Raw genomic sequence first — 25443 nt, forward strand, 5'->3', positions numbered from 1 at the left:
TTGCTGCTTCCCCTGCAGAACTAGAACTGCTTTTTTTTGCTATACCTTTATTAATTGATAAGCACAGGTCAAACATAAGCATGTTAATTATTGATCTCCATGACAACATTCCATTATCTATCTAAACCTAAAATAGATTATCAGATTGAGTAATCTCAGTAAGATTTTTTGACTACATAATCCAATAACCGTGCCACAGGGTGAGAAACAATATAGCAATTCTATTATTAACTTACAGAGAGGTAAACAAGTGTGAAGCTGTATGCATTTACAGCAGACCAGAAAACTGTATTATTTACCAGTGTGTCTAATCAACCATGGTTGATAACATAAAGCAAGATTTCCCAACTCATGTAAAGAAAGATAAAGGAGAAATTAAGTACAAAGCCTTTATGTAGAGCTCTTTCTATATCATCAGGTGGTTTTAGTCAACTGTGTAAATGGTACAACAATTGAAATTCTTGTTGAGTGAATTTCACTCTCAACAAGAGGTTCTTGCAATGGACGTAGAAGATTTTCTTAATTAAAAAAATTTTCATTTTGATTGTACTTTTTCTATATTCATTGAATACAATATATAAAATTACATTCTACTTTATAATAAACACTTGACTTCATAGGAAAAAAGGATGTGTTCCTATAGTTCACCAGAATTTGATTGTTTTCCTGAATTGTTTTGACTTTACTAAAACTACTGATGTACCCAAAATATAATAAACTGACATTTGATAAAAAAGGAGCTGTGCTAAAAGAGTGACATTGAAAAGATGTATTCTGTAGGGATGGTAGCCAAATAGATTACAGTTTGCATTTTGCAGTGTGACATTGCAAATGTTTCTGTTACTTTGTTAGATGCTGATATAATCCATTTGGCTTTCAAAGCTACAGTAAGATTCCAGTGACTTTGCTTAGTTTGAGAGCACTACAAAATATATATTTTTTTAAAAGTACTTTTACTGTACTTATTCTTTCCCTGAAGTATGCAGAAAATTGCATTATCTTTTTTCACTTTACTAATTGCCTTTAGTGAACTGGACTAGCCAATATTTGTTGCAAATGCGAACACCTTAAATTGTCTTGCTTTACCATTAAACTTTACAGAGCGTGAACAAAACCTGCACCAGGGTGACACTGACATTTTGTTCCAAAAATGAGTGTAGTAGAAATTATTCACTGTCACTAGTCTGAAATATTTTTAATTGTAAAAAATATTAAGAAGAAAGAAAAAAAGAAGGTAGAGCCACACAGACTTGTACATAATGGAGTGAGCAAGCCTAGGAGGTGTTATTGATGATAATATTGCTTTCATCAAATTGTTTTGGCTAAGCCTGCCTCGAAAAGTAGTTGTCACATTGAGTTCTCATCTGTCTCTGTCACTTTTCTTCATTTTTTTAAGGTACTGCCTGCAAGCTAAGGACATGGTAAGAGCACTAGACTGTATTTTGAGTCCTTAATTCCTTTAAAACCAGCACCACTAGCTCTTTGGTAGTGGGCTCCCACTGGGTTCTCATGCCCTGTTGTTAGCAGTGAATCGTCCATCTTTTTATCACAGAAAGGATCAAAATGCACTGTGAGTATTACAAGTTCCAGTCATAAAATTGAAGGAAGAAATTGCAATTTGCTCCCTTCTGTTTGCAACAGCTATTGTTTGAAAATATGTGTAAAATCAGGGGTCTTATGTACTTGGAATAGGCAGGTATTTAGAAACAGATGGTTGTCAATATGTTAGATATTTCTTCACAAGAGATAATACCTGGGAAATTTTCAGTTAATGCTCAATTGTCAGACATAGACAAATTTTGGCCTTTTGTCACATATAAATTAATAAATACTATTTTTTATTCCTGGCCTTTTGTCACATATCTATTAATAAATGCTATTTTTTATTCCTGTATTAACCTTATGAGGAATACAACTGCCCCATTAAGGCAAAAGGTTGAAAAAATAACAGCTGCTTCCTACAAAAAATCTCCAATGTACAGTTTAGCAAATTAAAGACTCTGCATACTTTTACATTACTGTTCATCAAACACTTTCAGACTGCAGGTTTGTTATTTGGACTGGACAAGACATTTTGCTCTGCTTCTTTACTTAAGGAATTCACTCTGTAATTATGCAAATAGAACTTTATTTCATTAGAGGTTAGGCATATATAAAGAACTTCTAGTAAGTATGTTGCATGTCAATAAATATGTTGAAACATTTAATCTTCAAAGACAGGAATGATTGTCAATGTAAATGTAAAGAGGCAGAAATACACATAGATTTTTTTCCTATTCCTGAATTGTATAATGCTGCAAAGCCCAATTTTTGTATATCCTCGTTAATTATAATTAAATACATAACTGGCTTGCTGCCAATGTGCCCATTTTTCACCTCTCCTGTTATCACCCTTGTATTTCTTATCTGAACTGTTGCTCACCTTTGATTCTGCTCTAGCTCATTTGTCCCCTTTAACTCTCCTTCACTTAACATAATGCATGGCAAAGATAATGAGGAATAAAATAATAAAAATGATCCCATAGACCATACTAATACTTGTTTAGGCTGTCCTGTCTGTGATATAGAAAGATGAAAAAATCGACCCTGGTTATTTATTATCTGATGAATATTAACAAAATGCAATCACTTTATTACCTTTCCATGAAATTTCAGTTGAGCTTTCATCAAGGAAAGCTCTTTCTGAATCAGCTAACATGAAAAAGTGTGAATTTAAATCAAGTTTGGAGTTAATAATGAGCATGAATATAAATAATATTCTTAATCAATATTCTGGGTTTTGCTGTAGCTACTCAATTGTTTCAAAGTCATAAGTGAATATTACCTCCACCACTGAAACACTGAGTGATACATAACCACTGTTACAATAAGCACAGAAACAATGACATGTGAAACCATTATCACATGTGGGTCAAAGAGAAGGAATAAATAGGAAGGCTTGGTGGATAATACTTTGGGTGGGGCAGTATAATAGTTTTTCATTAAACTTGAGCCCGGTCAGTTATTATTCAGTAATGTTCATATCTTCTTTTATGTGAGAGTAACAATATTTTAATTTCTTTTGTTTGCATGACATTCCTTCAAAAATCAGACAGACAAGAATAAAGCCCATTTTCTTTGTCAAAATAAGTTAATTTTAAAATTCATGCATAAATGCTGTTTTCTGATCCTAAGTAAGCCAGAATGAGAAGACCCTTATTCTTTGAACTTCTAAGAATGGTCTTGTAATTGTCAGCAGTTTTCTGCCCACATCAGCCTATTTCCTGAATTTCCTAATAAAACGACAATGACCATGGTTTTCTGTAGTTGTCCAACAGTGTTTGAAAACAGAGAGAAGAGATAATTCTTGATTTTCTCCACCTCCATGTTCCCCTTGCAATTTTCTATTTTTTTAAGTAAAAAGCCCATATGAAAATTTCATAATAAGAAAATTAATCCAAAATCCTAATTTGGTCGTATGTATTTGATGTCCATGTAGTGGAAAAGAAAAGACAGTTTTGATTTTAGTTGGTATTTCTATTTTAGACTAGAAGGCAGAAACAACTTATTTTACAGTGGACTCCAAAAGGCTGTGCAATATGTAAATTGTTCAGGGATGAATCTTGGCAACGATGTCAAGAGCCAATTAGTTTAAAGTTCTGTAATGATGAACAGCTTTTAAAATATAAAAGTATATATATATAATATATATAAAGATATAAATATAAACAGTAATATTGATGGCATGCTATGTACAACTTTGCAGGAGCTGAATATGTGGATGCAGAGCTTTGTTACGTGGTACTGCTGTCAATATTGTCCATCTGGAAACTTCTAATCATGAGTGAAATTCCTAGTGACTCCGAAAAGCACTGACATAAACACAGTGTGTCAGCATCAAACCTTGTTTCTAGCTAAACTCTCAGTGTAAGTCAGTCAGAATGGACATTAAAGAGTTTTAATGATTTGTGCCACAGTTGTGTTCATCCTCTCTGATTAGAAAAAGAGATTACTGCCTACTTCTATTGGAGAGTTCTGTCCCTGGAATGGCCATGACTACATCACGTATATCTTAAAGACACCCTGTCTGTGTGAGCTCAAGCACTGAGTAGAAATCATGTATATATATGGTCATATTTGCAGGCCTCTCCATTCTGTCTCAATGAATGGAGAACCTGGATTGAGATGCTCTCACAAGAGTTGCAAACTCTGATTTTAGTGAGGGAGGAAAGCAGGACTCTTTGAAGGGGTGGCTCTTGGCTGTGGAACCTATTTCTTTTTACTTTTCTTCTTCAGCTCAAAGTCATGTCAGTGTGTTGCTTTTAAAAACAAAACCATTTCTTTTCATCTGTGAGACAAGGCTGTGCTAAAAGGAGTAAGGTCACTCACACAAGGACTCAGAGTCCCATTGACTCAGTTTGGCAATTAAAAATACAGCCATCTATGCCTTAGCCAGACAGATAATTAGTACATGGCCCAAAAAATTATTTAAGAAATATGTTGTAGTAAGGATTGCCTTAAAAAAAAAAAAAAAGAAAAAGAAAAAGAAAAAAAGAAAGGATTTTCAAATTGGTTTAGGATATTTTTCATATGTTGACCTATCAAAAGAGTTTTTCCAAATGATACAGAGATGAAAAAAATGTTGTGGTCTTCTAACTATCTTAGAAACATTTTACTTAAACACCAAATCTGTTTCTAACATGGGAGTGGTTTTGCTTGGTTTTTTTTGGTTTTTCTTTTCCCTAATGATTTGAGTGAATGAGGTTTTAGAGAGAATGTCAAAGAGATCATGACCCTACAAAGTCTGAGTGAGTGGGAGGGAGTTCCACTTGTCCTGGTGAAATCTTAAATTTGGTAACATAGCCTAATCATACATTATTTATATTATAATGCCATTCAAATGTGCATGGTTCCTAATGATTTTTTCCAATTGGTGTATTTCTGGTGTATTTCTAAGAACTGGATATCTATTTATTACCTGACTATGTGTGTCCACAGTATTTCAACAAAGATGAGCTAAGATAAAAGTTTTTTTTTCTACCCAAACCATAGCCTTTTATAAATTACCTTCTTAATCCTGCTTCATTAGAAGCAGAGGAAAAAAAATATAGGGGGAAAGGCTTAACATCTGCATTTCTTTTATCCATGTGATCAGCCCCTAATGCTGTTTCTGTGAACTCAGAAAATAAGAAGGTTCCTGCAAATTACAACATTATAAACATTTTCTGCCTTACTGATTTCCACAAGTACAAAATCCCTGTTTATTATGGAGACTATTCTGAAAGTAATCAAAACCCTGTCATTGTCAAGGTTCATGACTAGAGGACAGAGACTGTGGTATGGAAGATGTAATGATGCATCTTCCAGTGTAAACAGGAATTAATCTTTGATGTATTGAGCATATTAATCATTATCCAAATAGCAATTCCACAGTAATGCAACTGGAAGAGGCCTGAAGAAAGGAGTCCATCTACCATTAAAGTGGTTATTGATTGAAGGTTAATGTTGTGTGCCTGGGAGATCACTCTGCATCCTTCTTTTAATCAAATAAGTGCAGAACTGAATGACTGAATGAACTGCTTGGCTAGCTGTTCATCTTATTCAATATGGGATATCAACATTGATTGTTTAAAGTAATCCAGTGACTAAAAATCTACAGCTCTATGTCAACTGAAATAGCCATGTATTCATGCATATCAACCAGAAAAAACTTGATACTTTTTTTACTTTGTTCACATTCAAGCTGTGAACATCTATTTCTTTTCCCACTCTAAAAGGGGTTTCACTTTTTTTTCCCCTTGTGAACACTATAATTTATATTCTATTATATGGTACTGTGCATTCCTGTATGGTATTCATATGAAAGAGAATGACAAGGTTGGATAAATGTTCCTGAGGGATGGAGAGATGGAGGTAGCCTAGGGACCATGCTCAGAGACAGGAAGGTTCAAGTGATGTTGGGCTGCAGGCTGCAGCTCTGCAGAGCCTTTGGGTAAATGCCAAGCCAAGCAGTGAGCACAGCATAGGAGGGACAGGAAGGCTGCTAAAAACAGGCAGTGTAAATAGAGCTAGGTTCCCAGAGTGACAAAATCATGACATTTTCTTGAGAACATAGATTGTGCGCAGATAGCTGCCCCAGTCAGGAAAACAACTGAGTTGCTGAAATTAGGTGGAGGTGAGGCTGGGGCAGAACTTCCACTCCTGTGGCAGAGTGGGAAAGGTTTCCCTTTTATGTCTCTTCTGTCTTACTAGTCAGTCAGAGTTTTCTATCTTTCAAAGTAAAAAGGGATGATGAAGAGCTAAAATCTCAGCACGTAAATTAAATGGCTTCGTCCCTAAATGCTGAAGGATTACACAGGAGTTAACACGGCATTTCAGAGCACATAAATGAAAAGCCCAATTAAAGTCTGCATAAAGCAGGCTGTGCAAATATCATACCAGTCTAGGACTTGACAGTGTCAACTTGTCAGCTGATATTTCCTCTGCTCTGATATATTCTCAGTGGATGGACTATTCATTTCTCTGTTTTTCTAGCTTAGGCCTGACCTTTATTCTTCAAGGGCCAAAATGAATTGTGGTGAAATCTTCTAGAAACATCAGTAGTGAATGTCTTGTGTGTTACTGTTAACACTTAAAGAAACCCATGCAAGGAAGTGATTCTAAATGAGTATTTTGTTACCATCTTTTTCTTGTGTGGTCTGAATTTGAGCTTTTAAGCTATATTATACTAAAGTCAGTGACAGTTAAAAATTGCAATAAAAATTTTTATCCTCTTATCCTTTGTGGCAATAATAACTGGGTGGTATAATATGAATGTCACATGCTGTGTAACTTTTCAGGAGTTTAATTGTTGCATGATATAATTCACAGAACACTAAACATTAGTCTGTCTGAGTATAGAACCTATTTCTATTTGCATGGTAATGAAACCTTTTCTCAAATAATCAACAAGTTAATGAGACTTTCTAAATGACCCTCGACTATACATTGGTTATTCTTGTAATTTAGATCAAACACTGACAATAAATAAAGCAGAAAAAATCCTTAATTGAATGTAAACATTCAGACAAGAAAAGAGAGAAGAAATTAGTTGAAGCCAGAAATGAAAGGAAAAGGACAAAGGAGCTCTGAATGGAAGTTACTCCAGACGAGATGATTGTGTAGGAGGCAGAAATGCACTGCATTAATGTCTATTGATTCAAGCACAGTAAAGTTTCTCCAGGCACAATAAAGCTTCTCCCTGATTGCTTAGTGAGCTATATAAAGGTTTTCCAAAGGACAAAGTAGCAAGATTTTTCCTTAAAATTGTCTGTATTCAATATCATCTCTCCTTTTCTGTACTTGCTTGCTCATATATCTGGTGTCAGACATGAATTTATACAAACAGCCTCAGAGGTTACTTTGCTTTCACATCTCCTGTAAAATGAGATTTTCAGTGTTCATCATTAGGGAGCAGCATTATAAAGACCAGCAAAGACTCCAAGGATCATGTATGATATCTGAGTACATTTTCTAAAATAAAGTTATATGGTTATAGAATGTTTCTTTTTAATTTATATTGATCTATAATCTAGCACGAGTACAGTTTTTGAAGGGAAAAAAAAAAAGAAAATTGCATTTGAAAGTACTGACCCTGAAGCCCTTAACTGGGCCACTCCTTGACACCTCTAGTGACTGGTTTCCAGGGTTTCCTACTTTCCTACATATTTTTGTATGTTTTTCACTTTTCATCATTGCCAGTCATCCCCTGTTGTCCCTCATATTCAGGGCAATTATGGGTTATGCTGCCTGTCCTGATTTTATGTGAATGCACTCAAAATGGGGAAAAGAGTTATCCAAGAAAATGGCTGGGTTGGTTCTGCTGCTGAATGTATAGGAGAACAGGAAACAGCAGAAGCTGAAAGAAAGTGTTTATGATGATACCTAGAAGGTCAAGACAAAAGAAATCTTATATAGATAGTATTAGCATCACATCCTTATTTAGAAAAAAAATTTAATTTCTTTACCGGTATGATGACTTTGGTACAGGAATGCTTCATTAACAAATCTCATCAAATTAGAATATAAATTCATAGAAGAAATAGAAGAAAAGTCTATTGTTTGGTATTTTATTTCTAAATTTTTAAATTTTAAATGGACTAGTATCTAGTTATTAACATACATTTATTAGTGCATTAACCTACAGTTGCCAGTGTTTTATTTTCTGGAGAAAATTTCCCTCATACACAGCTTTAAAACTAAGTTTCTTGTATTTTATGCATGCAAGTTTCTGCCTGCTACATATATATATTTTGCACAATGATGTGCTACTCATTTCTCAAGACACTGGAGGGTATTATATATCAACCTAAGAGTTTGGTCATTACCTTGATACATGAGATTCATTTTGCTACTTGTGAATGTTACGTTTGCTACAGCTGTGTGAATCACTAGCATATTTTAAACAAGAACATAAAAAGTTTTGGTTTTTTTTTTTTTTCTTTAATACAGTAGTGTTATCCTGTGGCCATTTGTCTGTGCTCTTGAGCAGTCTCTTTAAACATGTGGTGCAGGATAGTCACTTGAGCAGAAATGAGATTAGTTTTCCTCAGCAAGGGTAGAAGGCACACTCGGCACAGGAAAGACATGAACCTGTTGGAGTGGGTTCAGAGGAGGGCCATGAAAATGATCCTCCTTTGAGAAAAGGCTGGAAGAGTTGGAGCTGTTTAGCTTGGAGAAGAAAAAGCTCCACTGAGGCCTTATAGAAGCCTTTCAGCATCTGAAGGTAGCTTATAAAAAAGATGGGAGCAAATTTTTAACAGGGGCTGTTATGACAGGACAAGGAGTAATGGTTTTATCTGAAAGACTGTTAGACTAGATATAAGGATGTTTTTATAATGAAGGTGGTGAAACACTGGAACAAGCTGACTGGAGAAATTGTGGATGCCCCATCTCTGGAAATGTTCAAGACCAGGTTGGAGGCTGCTCTAAGCAACGGGATCCAATTCAAGATGTTCCTGTTTGTTGCAGGGAAATTTGAACTCGATGACCTTTAAAAACCCATTCCAACCCAGAATATTCTATGATTTTATGATATAAGAACACTTTTTCAGCAGATAATGAGTAGCATTTTTCCTGCACATGTCTTATTCACAGACAGAGCTCTGGGCTGAAGGAAGTACAATTTCCACATGAAGGATGGAGAGCAAACACCATAAGATCCTGAGTCTTTGGCCTATAAACTCAATTGCTAAATTTGAAATTGAGAAATTTTTACCTCTCTTACTATGAAAATAAGTTCATCGTGGTTCAAAGACAGATTTGAAAATGATTCAATTATGTAGTAAGAGATTTCTGATCCATGGTACCCCTTCTGAATCCCCTGTATGATACAGAGGCATTGGTCACAATCTCAGGGAAAAACTATGAGTAGACGACTCAGTACATCAATAGCTCACATACTGCCTGTACTCTCTTAGGAAAAAGTAGTTGTGAGAAAACAAAATAAGAAATGAAACTAAAGATGCGATTAATATTGTTCATGTTTTATTGTGTAATATTGTTCTGTGTTTTAGGAGATTTTGGTTGTATTGTTTGGTTTGGTTTCATTTGCTTTTGGGAGTTATTTTTGGGTTTTGCTTATTTTCTCATTTAAAAATTTTCATAGTTGAAATGCCATTTGCTTTCATTTGTAATTCTCTCTCATCTACACCATCATTAAATTTACTGTTACTGTGGTCTTCAGATTTGTTTTTTACAAAAAAGCTTTTGGTAGCTCACACAAAGAAAGTACCAAGACCATGTACTGCATTATTAAAGAATTTTGTCTGAGAGGAAAAGGAGATATTATAATGCATGCTGTATTATAGGGCTGTTTATCAAGAAAATTGGTGGAACATACAAGAACCTGGACAATTTTATTTCTCTTTGAAATTAACTGTGCTTTAGGAAGAACTTGGACAGACAGTTTTTCACAAAATCTGTATTTTTCTGTGGAAAAGGCTTGATATGTATGGAGATCATATTTATGTATTTATGGTGGTTTATGTCACCATAAGAAGTAAAAAGTTCCTTTTGCTACACCTGTCTTTGTCTTTCAACACATATGTTCTGTTCTTCAGCAGCATGAATAACCTTCCTACCATAAAGTCCCTAATGATTAGAGTGGTATTTAGCTCTCTTCTGAGATCCTCAAGTGAATATTGTCTTCCAAAACCAAAATCTACAAGACTTCTGAAGACACAAGTTGAGTAAATATGTAAAGTCTTGATAACACTCCTGATTTTGCATAAAGTAAGAGTATATTTAAGGGCAATGTTTGAAATCCTTTGGAGTTGGTAGGTAATTCAGGTAATTTTGACTCTGAAGTAAGTAAATATTTTGCTGGAATTTTAATGAAATAAAACCTGGAATCCTGCAGAAAGTGTTCAGTTTCTTGTAACAGTAACTGTTCAGTTCACTAATTGTGTCTCTTTCACAAATAAATCCTGTTCTCTCTAGATGATTTTATGACAGTGAGACCCTTAATGAAACAGAGTAAGAATGTACTGACAAAGGTTTGGAGGAGGAAAAGAATGCAAACCATATTTTGTTTTGAAAACAAAGAAACATTTGAAGTGTATCAATAGGAACAGGCAAGAATAGTACTGGATGAAATACTTGTAAGTGTTGACACCAAACTTGTTCTTGCCTAGACTCTTATTATATTTTACTACTGTGCTTGGAATTGCCTTTTCTGCTTGACATTAATTTATCTCTACTATATTTTTGTTATCTATTATATATTTCTATTAAGACTACTGCAGAATTAATGGTACAGAGACCTTTAGTGAAACTACCTGTTAGAATCCTAAAATGAGTGCAACATCTCACAGGCCCATCACTTAAAATTCTTGTCTTGCCTTATTAATGAGTCTCAGACAGCATTAATACACCTGGAGGACATGGGTCTCAAAAGCCCAAGTGCAGCATAAAGGAAATGGACATTAATTTGAGTCTTAGAGCTCCATGGGACCTTACAGGTATAAACTTGGCTATAAATTGACAAACAACCTTGCTTGTCCTCAGGCTGTCTGAAATCTGTGAGAAGTTTGTAGTGTTTTGAAGGAAAAAGAAAAGCTGAAATGTCTTGCCATTTGTTTAAAATCCAGCTGTGGTACTGTGCTCTGTGCACACACTTTGTCGTGTCGTGTGAGGTGGATTTAAGCCCACTGGCTATAGATTTACATAGCAAGTCAACCATGCTTCTGCATTGGTCAATATTGACCAACACACTAAACAACAACAGTTATCAGTGTGGGTTGTTTAGAGAAAGACCAATAGATAAGCATGTAAAACCTTCGCTGAATATTAGTGAATTAAGATGTTTTAATGGTTTTGTTTTCCTGCAGAATACAAGGAGTCTCACAGTCTATTGCTGTCTTTTTGGAAAACAGGAAAGAAAACTGCTAGAAATCAGATTGAGGGATTTGTTGTGAGTGCTCAGAACAGTTATCAGTGTGGGTTGTTTAGAGAAAGACCAATAGATAAGCATGTAAAACCTTCGCTGAATATTAGTGAATTAAGATGTTTTAATGGTTTTGTTTTCCTGCAGAATACAAGGAGTCTCACAGTCTATTGCTGTCTTTTTGGAAAACAGGAAAGAAAACTGCTAGAAATCAGATTGAGGGATTTGTTGTGAGTGCTCAGATAAGTGCTCTAGTATAACCTTCAAGTAGCCTGCAAATGTTGGCAAGCTTCTTCCTAATGGTTAAACCATTGTTTAATAGTCACGTCGTACTGAATTAACAAGGACCATCCAGAAAGAAAAAACCTTTTCAAAGCTGATGCTGTGAGATCAAAATGTACTAGGTTCCTTTTTTTTAATTTTCCTCTGATGACTTCCTGTGCTTTTGTCCTCTGCCAGAAGCAAATCAGAAGTTATTCCAATTGACAGTAAGTCTGATGGCATATCAATAAAGAACAAAAGCACAAAAGTTTTCAGGTAAAACTAGACTGTTCCCATTCAGATAATTATCACTTGTCCATCAGAAAAAAACCAGCCCTACTTTTATGTTTCTTGAGTAGGGCATTCAAGTGGGATACTGTTCCATTGACATTTTCCTGAGTTTTGGGCAAGTAATTACTTTATTATCATGAATTACAGTAATTTTTTCACTTAACTTCCTTTTTAGACGTTGGTAAAGAGGAAGTGCTGTGTAGTTGTTTAGTTTTATTTCTAGATTTTAACTCTAAGCATCCTTTAAAATAGTTTCATGTTGTATGTAACTCATTACAAATCATGGGTAGTTTTATGGAAACTTTTACAAAATTTTACCTAGAATGTAATACAGTTGGTATATATGATAGCAGAAATAAGTAGATGATTGGTTTGATTTTTCTGTCCTTCTTTTCCCTTGAAAGATTAATTGAAACGGTAAACCAAATAAGAAGGAAGCCAGGATCAACCTCAGTAAAGATCCTATACATTACAACTGTATCTCTAACAATGAGAATTCTCTTTCATATTCTATTTAAGGCACTGATTTGTAACTTGATTATCTTAAGTTTGGGTCTGCTACACACATCTTGCATGAGTTTTGACAAGTTGTTTGCTTAAACTTTGCATGTGTTACATGCTTTACATTTATAAAATTGTGATAAAGATTATTATTTTTTTGGGGGGGGGGTGTACAACCCTTGTGCTGCAACAGACAATGCTTATGAATAAGATGTGTGCTTGTGAAGGACACTTCTGAATTGAAATAGTGCAAGTGAATATAATAATGAGATTTCAGGAACCTGTTTTCTACCAGATCATTGGGCAGGAGTGATTATAAAGTACTTCTCCCTGAAAAGAGCATTCATACCAGAAATAAACTACAGAATCTATTTTCCAGGGTTTAAAAAGCTTTTCCTTCTTATAAAGATTTTTGTGGAAAGTTTAACACATTGCATTTTTTTCTGTACAGCTTATCTGTCACTAACTGAGATACAGAAATGTAGAATACAAGTCAAGTTGTTCTATAATTGGTTCTTGGTTTCTCTGCATTTTACTCAAGGAAAATTTCTCTGTGAGCATGAATTCTTGAAAGATTGACATAGAAAACCAAGAATAGTTTGTAGAGCAAGCATTAAAAATTTCCTGTTATGAATGTCTCTTAGTCTCTACTGAAGTTAAAAAGCAATTGCCCTGCAGTATCTAGGACTGTTGGTCCTAATGTAGTCATAGGAGATCAGCATAACTGAGAACCATGAATATTCTCTAGGCTAGGATGAAGACAATCACTACAAAATGAGTCTAAACTGCTGTCCTTTCCCTCAAAATGCTCCAATGGCTATAAAAAAATCCAGAACTCTGATAGTCTGGATTTCTGGGAAAGGCACACTGAAAGCTAACAACAAAGAAAAAACATAGATGCAGGATAATCTCTGTGTTTCCATATTAACACTCATAATATGGTGACTAAGTAATGACAAGTGAGGTTTCACTCACAATACCTAATACAGTGTTTATTCAAATGAACTTGTACAATATGTGAAGTGCACCCTATAATATAAAATACAGAAAAGATTTTTATGTTGTTCCTTTTGTATCCACCACCTTCATAGTTTCTTTGGCCTTGGTACACAAATTCCGTGTTAAATTGCTGTCATGTGCCTTCTAATATCCACTGATACTTTGACTTGCTATTGCACTGGGAAGTTTTAAGTTGGTACAATACTGGTGAAAGTAATGGCGATGTTCCCTGTGAGAAAATGGAAAAACTCTGAATTTTTCTGAAATTTTGTCCAGCTTGAACTGTGCATGGTAAAAATTTGACTTTAAAATTAAATACAGATGTCGTAGAAGCCACCTCCAACATTTTGCATTTTAATAGTGAGATTTAGTTTTTTTCCCAATTCAAATGAGCACAGTTACATTTAGTCTTTATTATCCAGAGAAAAAACAAGTGGTGAATCATAGCTTCATATCCTAGAGTGTTTGTTATATAAATACATATTGAATTTAATTTATATGCTGTATGCATATGTTTATGCTGAAAGCTGATTACCCAATTTCTTCTAAAGTCTTTGAAGGCACTGTGCCAGCCCTTCCTAAAGTTTGCAAGCATATTGTTTTTGACAGTCAGGAGAGTTTGAGATTTCTGTATTAATTATTCTGTTTATATAAAAATGAGCTTTATATAATTTGTGTATTCCTATTATACGTATTTTTAAATTACAGAGTAATTACAGATATTGCTTAAACTGCATGTGGTGTCTAATTTAATTTAAAAGATGCAGCTACATAATTTTTCACATCTCATCAAACTAAGTATGTGGGACAGTGAAGTCATAATGAAGTGTTGCAATGGTATATAACACATAGGGCTATAAAAACGTTATTCATTTATTTAATGGTAATTATTCATTTAGTTAAGAAATATTGGTGTATTTGTCTCCATATCTAAAGGATGTGAATGATTATTACTTGTCACTTTGTCACTTTATACAAAGAAATGCATGTTACATTTTTTCTCCCATGTAGGGTGTAGCCTTTTCCAGTTTCAGTCCGGTAATATTAGCTCTAGTCTGTGGTAATGCATTTTAGTAAGCCAAAAGGGATGGCCATTTATCAGACTTGACAAGCAGTGGCTGAATAATAACTTTCCTGTAATGCAGACACTTTCCTGAATGTTTAAGTGCTGATGGTTTGAACATTACAGCTCACCAAATTTTAATTGATTTGAGGTTCAGTGATTCACTGACCTCTAAGTAAGTGCCAGAACGTCCTGGGGTTTAATTTTCTTTTAGTTGTCTATCCAGATGAATTTACAGTCAAGTATTTGATCCTCTAATGTCCTGTAGGTACCCCAGAAATGTACATCTAGCTGAGATATGTAAAGTCTTCTCTGTGCAAGACATACACAATCCATACATACAAAACACTGGTTTTAGCTGTGTGCGAAGAACAGGAAATGTAAATATTGCTTAGGGAGGGAAGTACCTGAACAATGAGACATAATGTTTCTCAAGACTTAGAAGTTTAGGTTCTACAGCTAGATAGTTTCAGAATAAGAATGAGATTATAGAATCTGTCATGTGTTTTAGTTAATTTTGCACAATTATTGCCAAAGTTTGACTGGCAGCCTGATCAATGTTTGCATTTTCCTCTCATGCTTCATAGCCATAATTCAAGAAATTGTGAAAGGGTCATGGAAACTTGCTGTTACGTCCGTTAGTTCCTGAACCAAGAAGTCTTTTTTGTCATTTTTAAAAAAAATTTCTTCTTTACATGCACACAAATTCCCCAAATATTTTGGGGTTTTTCAGCTTCTTGGGTTTTTTCTCAGTTTGACTTCAAAACATGTAGGCGGTCCTCCTCTTAATAGTGACAATAAAAGCTCTTCTGTGCTCTGTGACCAAATAGGAAGCATTGTAGTGACAAATACTTTCCATTGATCAAAAAATATGAGCAAAAAAGATATGTTGTTTTCTGTTTCAGAGCAATCATTCAGAAATTATGTGCTTTCCTCAAGGACATCAGTGAAGGATGAAAAAATTTTAAAAAAATATATAATTAATGTGTTTATATTTTCTTGTAAATTATTTCTTTGTGTGCTGTCATTTGTGTTTGGGAGCAGCATCTTATGTAACATTCTCTGTTTAAATTGCGGTGATCTATAAGGCTTTTTCTGGACAGTTCTAGACCTTGCTCCCCACATGAGACAGCTCAAAGTCGATAATAGGCATTTGAATGTGGGACCTAAATATGTCATTTCATTAATTCGGGGGTCAAGTAAAGGAAATATGGTGAAATAATACCAATTTTGCTTTGAATCCTTATTGAAGAGATCATATAATAATTTTAGAAATTGTTAGAAGAACTAGATTCAAACAGGAATAGATAAGAAATACTCATTTTATTATGGATTTTCATAACTACTTTCTGGAGAACAGTGCAGTCTTGTATTCCTTTCCAGGTCTTCAAATGATGACATATTCAAAGATGACAATATTCATAAAGACTAGCAATTTACATGGAAAATCCTTACACTGATAAGGAAGAAATGGTTATAAATTAGTACAACTGACTACCCAAAATAAAACAAAACCATAATTTAGACATTTAATTATTTCTGCAGTGTATGAAACTTTTCCTAGCTGCATAAAACTTTGCTTTTTTCAGCAAAACTGATTCAGTTATTTCTGTCTGCGTTGCCAGATACTTATGCTGCTTAGTGAGTTAATGTGTACAGTCATGACATTTATCATTAAGGGAGCTAATCACTGCAGAATATACATACACACACGTATATACATATATACATATATGCACATACATATAATGGAATAGCAAGCTGTAATAAGTTTGCTATTTCTTTGCCATTTACATTCTCATAACAATTTCAGTTGTGAGAAAAGGACTTTCATATTCTTATTGTCCTGTGTATTAATATACTTTGGCTTGAATTTTAGTGGATATTGGATTTTTTTTCTCTTGACAGCAACTGAGTGCTGTGTGCTGACTTAAACATTGTGTACTAAAATTCACACAGGACTGGAGTAGTTAAATAGTGGACTTCATGATACAATAAGTCATAATTAAAGTCTATTTGATATTTACCTACCACTGGAGAAGGGTCCAAGGCAGGCACTTTCAGCATTTGTTGTCATTTAGCAAGGGGCTCAGGAATGAGCAGAATCTCTGAAATGTGGAGCTGGCTCACAACTCGAAGTTAAATAGTAGAATTATGAATATTATATTAATTCTTATTAAAATATAGTACACTGTGATTTTCACATTTTTATACACTAAATATACCAAAGAGAAGAAGAAATGGATATTTTATTACAGCTAAAGGATTTTGCTGATTTTTCAAACTGTTGGTATGCTGGACAAATAAAGTGAAAAATTCTGAGTATAAAACTATGTATATGTTTAAAGATCTGTTTCCAATTATCTCTTTTAAAGCCATCTGATCCAGCCCATCCTAAAGACTATCCATTTTATCCAGGTAAATAAAATATATTCAAAAATAGAGTGAGTTCCAGGGATGTAAACAGGAGTATTTTATAATTATTCTTTGACAGTATCCAATATCATTTCTATATACTATATGGAATCTAAACTCCAATGGGGAAAAGTTTTTGATAAATTCTTCTTTACCTTTTTACTCACTTCTTGCTCTAGACTGTAAAATGGCATGCAGGCTAGCTGTGCTACAAAATAATTTTACATTCATGGTTTGTACTAATGCATATTGTGTTTTGAGCTTTTGTGAGACAATTGCCAAAATAATAACAGTTTGTGTTGGTAATGAGCTTGAGCATGGATTTTTATAACTTAGCTGTGATTTTATATTGCATATTTTGTAATATCTTAACTTGTAGGTATTCTATTCTGCTTTAAACTTGTATATATATGTGTGTATATAGGTACTATATATGTATACATGTGCTTGTGATATACTGATAGTAATATTTATAATTTTCATATATACACCTATATACTGTTATGGATATAAAAACAGTTTCCATTATTAGCATGGAGATGTACTGCTATTCTTACTGAGACAGATCATCAGTTCCTTAATCAGAAAAATTTTGGCAGTGAAGAATCACTTACTGAGACTTTACTCGAAGATTTCCCTCTGTATTTAGACAAATATTATTGTACTTTTTTAAGACTCTTGAAAAGGTGTAAAAGTCACTGACCAGATGATAGAACAGGAAAAATGATAATGTTGCTGTCTTATTTTTGTTCTTTTTAATATATATGAGATAATTTTCTTCTGTTCTTGAGAAAACAGGTTGTCTAAGTTTGTTTCATATGCTAGAAGTTCATAGGAGGAATCATTAACACTATTTTGAGAAAGATGATAACACCAAATTCAACTTTTCCAACACGGATGTCACCCTGCAATATTTTTTAACTGATTTAATGAGCTCCAGTGCTATTTTTCATGCTGAGTTCAGATTCTGTTACATCTGTGAAAGCTGGTAATGTTTGGTAATGTAACAAATAAAGTTGTAAATAAATTTCATACCCCAGCTTTTCTTTTTGGTTATAACAATATCAGATACTGCACTGAGAGAAATGTCCAGTCAAATCATGGCAGCCTGGATGGAAATTTCCCTACAAGCTACTTTTTGTCTGGTCTTTCAGAAGCTGGTGTTTATTTATATACCTACATTCTAGAAGTTAAACTCTTAACAAGTACAGGAAAAAAAAAAAACAAAAAACAAGGAAGAGTTTAGTCTGCTCTCTGAAAATGAAGTCGGAAGGCTATGATTTCTTTTTTTTCCCAAACTACTAGTTCAAAAATATTTTTTCCTTACTCTTAAGGAATGAAAGGGGGAAAAAAAAGTCACTAAAATTGAAAGTAAGGACAGTCTCATGCAAATACATTTTTCTGAAGTTCTATGTGTGATAACTCTTCCTCCATAACTAAATCTCATTCCCTTGGTGAATCCTGCCTTATACAGGGTTGAAAAAAGAAGAGCAGTGAGGTATCTTCTCTCAACTGGACTGTGACAGTGCCCCAGGAATTGATGCACATTCTGATACGCACTTCTTGCACTTCCCCTGACGTACCTTCACACCAGGATGAGGGGACTTACTGCACAGGGTTTTGATTAAACACTTAATTCTGAACCCCTTCTGAGGATGTCTTTATTTCTTTGCAATCTGGTATGCACAGCCTGAGCCCTTCTTCTTTTCTATTCCTCCCTCAGAGTATCTTCTAGGGGTCAGGCTGTTCCTTTCCATGACACTGCTATAAGATTTTGCACAGAAAACCTAGCTGTGTTAGCTCTGCAGTGTTGTCAAAGATTAGGACATTGGGAAAAAAAGGGTGTGATCTCACTGAATTGTTTAGATGCTGTTCAGCTTGCTAGGATATTCTTTTTTATCTCCTGTTTTGAGATTAGATAATTCTACAGACCCATGCATGAACAGTTATGCTGTTTGTAAAGTCCAGCTCTTTGATAACACAGGAACAAAACTCTGTTAAGAAAATAACATATTAGTTATCTAACCCCACTCAAGTAGGCTTCTTTGTCCTTCTCCATTTTTAAGTGGAATGACCAGGTAATCTAAACCTCAAACAGAGCCCTTCCTAATCCCTGATTTTGTGTATAATACTTACAGTGTTAAAATTTTACATCCTACGTAGAGTAAGAGAGATTTGTTTAGGCAATAAATAGACTGCAAAGAGTCAAAATTTCATTTTTTTTAGCATAAGAATAGAGTTGGTCTCCAGGTTTGGGCTGAAACATTTCCACTGATGGTAGTAGTCCTATTAGGCAGCAGTCTCACTCATTGTGTCTTCATCTGAATGTGACACTGAATGTCAACATCATCAGCTGAGATGACAGCTTGACTTTGGGTGGGTAGACAATGTATTTTTCTACCAGATTTTTTTTTTCTCAATGTTCAACTACACTCCCAGAGAGAAATTTTTGAAAAGCAGAGAACAAAACATAAGGATTCTTGACTTAGAGGTTAGGTTTGTTTTTCATACTGTCAAGATGCTAGGAAGATGCATATGCTTTTAAAAATCATTACCGGTCAGGAGAAAAAAATGCTCCTTTCATCTCTTTGTGTGAGCTACCTTTTTTGTTTTGAGGTGTAGAATTATGAGGCTAATGGACAGCAGGGCAAGGTCTGGCATGGGTGTTAAAGGTCATTATTGTCACAGATAATAAGAGCTGGAATTTTAACTACATATGAATAATTGTAAATACTTTGTTGCCTTCTTTCTCTTTTCCCAAACTAATTTCAGAGTAGTAGTTTAAAGACACTATATACAAGATTGGTTCTCTGGTGAGTACCAGGTATGTAAATTAATTAATTGTGCGTATTTGTTGGTTTGTTTTTCTTTTTTTACTTAATGTATTTACATTATTATTTCTATTTCTATAACTTTTTTTTTACTATTTTATTTTCCATGTCCTCCTTATTTCCATAGAAAAGAGATGACAGCATTTTAAAATTTTAAAAGTGTGCCAAAGGAAGCAATAAGAAGAAATGTAATTTCTTGTAGATAATATCCTTTTTGTTGTTTTGTCATCATTTATCTAGAGATACTAGAAGAAATAAAATTATTCTGCCTGAATATAATGGAGCTGATAAGTATATAGCATTTAATACAGCAGTTGGGCTGTTAGAAAGCTGTTAGAAATGAGGCTTGTCTAATGCAGCACCCTTTCAGAATTAGATTGGGAAATCAGAGGTCAGATTTATACACTTGTATTTCTCACAGATATTGGATAAACCACTTCAACTTGCCTAATTCTGTAAGTTGACAAACTTCGTGTATTTCAAAATGATACTTTGCTTCTTTGCTGACTATTGAGAGAAGTATGCAATCATTTGAGATCTTAAGATGGAAGTCTTCCCTCCTCCCTCTACTCTTGCCTCCCCACAAGTTTAAGTAGAGAATCTTTCTCTCTCTTGAAAATTGTCAGTGATTATTCTTTTTTTTTTTTTACATTCCTTAAAAAAGTCTGATTTTCATGAAAACCTGTTCCTTTTCTTAATCTTAATTTGTATAAATTTAGCCCATGTTCCAACAAAAGTGCCTTGCCTCTAAAGACTGGTTTTTGGAAGTAGTGCTATTCATCCCATACACTTCTGCCTTTCACACACTACATATGCAAGGCTGTGCTGGCTCCATTTTCACATGCTGATGGATGGCTGAACTGACAGGGTGTGTTTTTATAATTTTGGAGGCTCAACAATTTAACAAACATCTTCCAGTTAACAAGCTATTAAAAACATGATACCTGGCCTGAAAGCAGATGTTGCTGTTTGAAGACAGAGGGGAAAACAAAAGCGTGTTTCAGTGTGGTTCTTCTGCTTAAATTAAAGTGCTTGATGTGCTCTTTGATCGCTTCTGTTAGTTCACTTGGGTGTAATGGCCTTCTCTTTATTACATTCAACAATATGGTAATCTACCAAAGGCAGCAAGACGAATATTAAATATTCATTCCTAGCACTGGACTCAGATGAAGGAAGATGTATACAGACTTTACAGCTTCTGAGAAGGAAATCAGTATTGTCTTTTCCAGAATCTAGAAGGCTAGTCTTACTTCAACTGTCTTTTTTTGCTTGGTGATAACCGGTTAAAAAGAATGAAAATATTTTGTAGTGATAGCTTGCATTCTTGCCCTTTTTTTCCACAACTGAGAATTGTAAAGAGTTGTAGCTCTTGTAGGAATAAGTGTAAGAATAAGTGTAAGAATTTCTTGACAAACAAGAGCAGCTCTGAAAAAATCTGGAAGATGTAGCCTATTAAAGATCCAGTTGCATCACAAAAGTAATGTTCTTGATGGATATATTCAAAACAGAAAAGAAACTTCTACTGTATCTGGGACATTGGAGCAGGAATAAGTTCTAAATATTTTAAATTTTGATATTAGATAAACACTTGCATTCTTTATTTGGTGGTTTGCAATTTACCTGAAACTTAAATGGAAGTTTTCACAAATGAAAGCAAGAACAAAGAACCTCACCTGAAATAAATTAGCATGGCTCCACTGAAGCCAAACAATACTGTGTTTGAAGCAGCTGAGGAACTGACTGTGGCTTTCAGAATGGAGGCTGGTATTTATTCTGCCTATTTGTTTATTTATTTATTTATTTATATCTGTTCAGATCTATTACCCTGTTTATTGGAACTAGAATGCCTAACTCATTTATTACCTGAAGTACTTTTTGGTCAAAGGTGGGAGAAGGCTGCAGTTTTCTGTGCAGAAATACTGTGTGGGAGCAATACTGTAAGCAGGATTGTAGTGCAGTGTATCTATTAATCTCATCTAAAGAAGCAGACAGTGAAGAGGTTCAGTTCTGTGGCAGCCTAACCATTAACAGCATCCTAAACTTGATTCTGTTTCTTTACTTTTTTGGACTGAAAACACTGGGGCTGAGATTTATTATGTAATTGTCGTCTCTGCCTTTCCTCTGTCTCATCTGTATTCTTTTCAGAGTCTATAAACATGGCCTGTCAGCAAGCTAAACCTGTCAGATTTCCACTTCCCCCCTCCTCCGTCTGCTACTATGCTTCCCGAGAAACAGCCCCGCACACTGCACCCTCACTGTGATTCTCATGATCACATCTCATTCATCACCGTGACTCCAAACTCAGCTCAACACATTAGAAAAAAAGGTCAGGGATATGAAAGGAAAAGAGAAATAAACAACTACCCAGCGGAAGCGGTTGAGCTACGGGAGACGTGGGAGGTAAGATCGGAGCCAATTTCTCTGCCAGCAGCTGTACTGGGCATAAAGTACTTGCTATACAAGTTCTAAGTGTTTTAAACTGGAGGGTTGTGTAGGGGTTTTCTGCAGCTCCTGGTTTATTTTGCAGCACAGAAGCACAGTGAAAGGATAGAAAACCTTAGTTAAAGGTGGGAAGGTGATAAAACTTTTTATAACAGGAGTAAAGATGACAGATTGGTTGATGAGTGACTAGAAACCTGATAGCATGCAAGATTTGGGCTCGAGAATTCAATAAACGGTGATGAAGGGACAACTTCTATGTTGACTTTCTGAGCCAAACTTCAAGATGCTTTTATTTTGGGTTGATGATATTTTGTATGGTTAAAAGGGAAATTATTTTGTATGAAGCAGAAAAATTCCTTTAAATGGGATCTGTTTCCTCCTCTGTGCTATGCTGACAATTTACTTAGGTAGAATTTCTTTTAAAATTATTCTGGCTCAGTGATATCCTTTCTCCATTCTTCTCACTACTACTTTGGGCATTTATACTGAGCAAGTTTGTCTTTTGATGAGGATTTTATTTTTTTTTTTTTTGGCTTTATGCAATTAACTTTTTTCAAATTTCTTGATACTTGCCATCATAAACAGAAATAGCTGTTAACTTTTTTCTTGTTTTCATTTTACAAATCTTTGTTTAAAATATTAATGTGATATCATACCAGTAATTTCTCTAGTAAATAAGGGGTGGGGGGGAAGAGAAACTTTAGAACCTAACATAAATAAATGACCTGCAAAACTCTGTTTGGAAGAGTTTTTTTCCCCCACAAATTATAGTAAACTATTTTTATCAGGATTTTAGTTTAATCTTTTATTTATGTATGCAATAATTAGTAAATAATTTTATATAGCCCCTGATAATAACATATTGCAGAGCAAGTATGATGATGTTGGTCAAGTAGTTAAGAATATAAATATTGAGTAATAATGTGACTGTGCTTTATGTGAGCTCAGATTTTCTGTCTCCTAACCTTTTTTGATATGTTTCTGTCTGACTCAAGTTACAAGCTTGTTTGTATTCTTTATGCGTTATTTAAGCTAAAAAACCCACAAAATAAATAGATTATTTGGTAATTCTCTTTGAACAAAGGGAAAAAAAAAAAAGCAGAAGGCCATTAGTGACATTATCAGGCAAACAATAAAACCAAATCATCCAATGATTAAGCAGGGAAAAGGAAATTTTACAGAAAATGGTTCCCATGATGTCCATTAAATGCAATGCCTTGGATTGAACCTTCAAATCTGTTATCCATGTGCCTCTGGCTCTTATAAGGAAAGAAGGAATACTACCCTTTATATCTACTGAATTTCTCTTCCTCTTTTTGAAGCATTTGCTATCATGTCAATGCTGAAGACAAGATGCTGAAGTCTGTGGCTCAAAACACCATAAATAGCACAACTTACAGAGTCACTCATGGAGACAATATGGCAGCATTTGGGGAGAAACTTCTTATAATTCAGAAAAGAAAGTTTTGTATTAAAAATAGACTAGACGACTACAATATCCATTAATTTTGTCAAAAATTCTGCCAAATTTTTTTGTTTTCTTCAGTAAATGTAAGTATTGTCAGTGTCAATTAGGAGGCTCTTTTCTCTATGCTCATAATTCTCCATGCGAATGTATGCGAATAGTATGCGAATTCATAAATTTTGAACATACTGAATATCCTAGCTTTAGTGTGTAGGGGAAGTTAAGCTCTCCAAATCAGGTAATTGCATTAACATATTGTTTGCACAATAATTTAGCAACTGGAAAAGACAAAAAAGCTGAGCACATGGAGTTTGGACATTCAGGATAAAGTAAAAAGTTGATCTGAGAATAGATAAATTCTAGATTAATGTGATCTGTGAGGAGTAAAATAAATTGAGGAGAATAAGAACCAGGGGTGAACATATATTAGAAAATAGAAGCACTCTTGAATTCCTACAATTTACTGGATATAAATGCAGTATTATGATACAGCACAGGTCTGTACTGACATATTCCAAAGTAAAGAAAGAAAAACCTGCTAAAAATTTGAAACTTGTGAAAAGAGAGGTGTGAAAAACACCTAACAGTACACCTATAAAAGTGGCTATAACTGCAGAACAATTAAGAAATAAATGCGAGTGGCTCTTTGTGAACTACATTGAACTGCAATAACAACAGTGCTGGCAGTCTGAAAACGATGTTTCTACTAAAGGAAAACAAAATAGAGGATAAGATCAGAATAATAAAGTAAATTGCAGCAAGAAAATAGGGGCACTTTAGAAAATAGTGGTATGAGAAATAGAGATCTTTTCTTAGAGTGTAACTTGTAAAAAAAATATTAAAAAGTGTTCTTATTTACCACATCACTGCAAATAAAATATAGATTGAGTGGAGGATGAAAGGAGGAAGAAGAAAAGTCCAGAATTTACTCCACTCTTTAATGTTATACTAGGAAGAAGCCAACTCCTAGCTGGTTTATCTTCTGGCATCAGATGAGATTGATTCAGCTATCTTGGTCAATAGCAGATGAAAATGAGGCGTAAACCAAAGATTACTTTGCGCTGGGATATTAAATATTCTCTTATTCTCTGCTAAAGAAAACTGATAAATATTGAACTAGGCAGACTGAATTTGGCAAGTATTTAAAATTTGAAGTAATTTCTTAGAAAAGTAAATGGGTCCCTCCCTTTCCTTCTTGACTATGTAATAAAGTTTGCATTACCTAAGGCACTGTTGTCCAGATCCATGCTGAAGGGCTACATTAAGCTATGAAAAATTGTCTTTAACTGGTATATGAAAGGTAGCCATTTTAAACTAATAAGATTGAGGACAGAAAGAAAATTTGGAAAGTGAGTACTTTCAAGTGACTAATTCGTCTCACCAAACAAAAAATGTATGTTAGCATTCACCATCTAGTAAATTCAATGAAATATGACAGAACTTACCTACTCTTAGTTGCTTGCAGTCACCAAAACTAGACTTGGTTTGCCAGGCTGTAAATCTGATTCCTGTAATGCAGATATGTAGGGGTTGGGTTTTCTATCCCACATTTCTGAAGGAGGATTGGTTTAGTTGCACAGATTTCATTATCCAAGCTTTGCAGCTCGGCTGGCTACAATCAATAATGTGCAGTCCAAGACAGATTTGCAAAATTATACCTTCATTAAACACTTCATTGAGACTGATAGAGTTCAGGTCTGTATATTGGGTATGAGGGCTGTAATGCTTTCAGTGCACTGAAGCCAATGTTTGCAACATAAAAGGGTGTACC

General features: G+C 34.5%; 1 protein-coding gene across 1 annotated transcript in view; it reads left to right on the plus strand.

The window, feature by feature from the left end:
- Window positions 1–25443, plus strand: part of CDH12 (cadherin 12) — an 829389-nt gene that overhangs the window by 223744 nt on the left and 580202 nt on the right. The gene's annotated exons all lie outside the window — the stretch shown is intronic.

Source organism: Catharus ustulatus, chromosome 1 (assembly GCF_009819885.2).
Source record: "Catharus ustulatus isolate bCatUst1 chromosome 1, bCatUst1.pri.v2, whole genome shotgun sequence".
Classification (NCBI taxonomy): domain Eukaryota; kingdom Metazoa; phylum Chordata; class Aves; order Passeriformes; family Turdidae; genus Catharus; species Catharus ustulatus.